Source organism: Microtus ochrogaster, unplaced genomic scaffold, assembly GCF_000317375.1.
Source record: "Microtus ochrogaster isolate Prairie Vole_2 unplaced genomic scaffold, MicOch1.0 UNK21, whole genome shotgun sequence".
Lineage (NCBI taxonomy): Eukaryota > Metazoa > Chordata > Mammalia > Rodentia > Cricetidae > Microtus > Microtus ochrogaster.
Window position 1 is genome coordinate 5,566,335 of NW_004949119.1, and position 1,180 is coordinate 5,567,514.

Below are 1,180 nucleotides of genomic sequence, written 5' to 3' on the forward strand. Positions count from 1 at the left end.
GCCAACCAAAGGCCCACCTCCTCGATCCAACCGCAGTGGGGCGATCTGCTCTCGGTGTTGCAAGCTGTCCCTGCAGCCTGCGTCTGCCGCCAGGACGGTTCCTGCCGCCCGGGGCCTGTGTCCTCTGCTGCCACTCCGGTCCCAGCCGGTCCTAGCCGGTCCCAGCAGGTCCCCGCCGGCCATGGAAGGGTTCCGGCTGCCTCCCCTCCTCACTTTTCTTTAGTTCACTTTGATGCTATTTTGAAGTTGGGGTCTCAATGTGTAGCTTGCCCGGCCAGGAACTTGCAATGAAGAACAGGCTAGCCTTGAACTCTTCCCTCTGACTACTGAGACCTGGGATTGAAGGCATTCATTACAAGGCCTGGATTTCCTGTCATCTGCTCTTCTCTCGATCTCCAACTTGTGTCTCCACATTTTCTGGGCCACTTGTCTATTAAAATGATGTTTAGTGCCTCAGTAAGTCAATTTCCTCATGCCAAAGCCTCTTACGTGAAGCTCCCCATGAGACAAATGCCAAAGCAATGTGCAGTCACATTGGACATCTCAGTTTTCTGAGTCTACCCACAGCCATGTTTTTTGTGGACTTTGAACCTTTAGGAAGCTCTCAAATAAGATGTTCATACTTCAAACAGAAGGCAGTGGACACAAAAGTTAGAGTCAAAGCCAGGTGCTAACACTCCAAAACTCATACCAGCTGCAGAGTTCTGCAGGTACTCCCACCAAGGAATATGCCTAATCTACATCTTACACTGGATGAAAAGTGACGGATCTGCTCCACCCTGACAAGAAGTGATGCTGGAGAACGATCCTGAACCCATATAGATCAGGGAGGACTCCACAACCCTACACAGATACCAGGAAGCCTAAGAAAACGAGCATGCCTCCTGCATGTGCCTGTCCCTACGTGCATCCAGAAACTTCTCTCTTTGGGGTGATCCAGTCTGACAATACAGCACATAGGGCTGGAAGTCAAAAGCCAAGAGCAGAAGTTGCAGAGATGGCTCACAGGTTAAGAGTATTTGGTGCTATGAACATAGCGGACAATGACTACTGAGAACTCAAGAACAATGGCAATGGGCTTTTGATCCTACTGTACGTACTGGCTTTGTGGGAGCCTAGGCAGTTTGGATGCTCACCTTACTAGACCTGGATGGAGGTGGGTGGTCCTTGGACTTCCCAC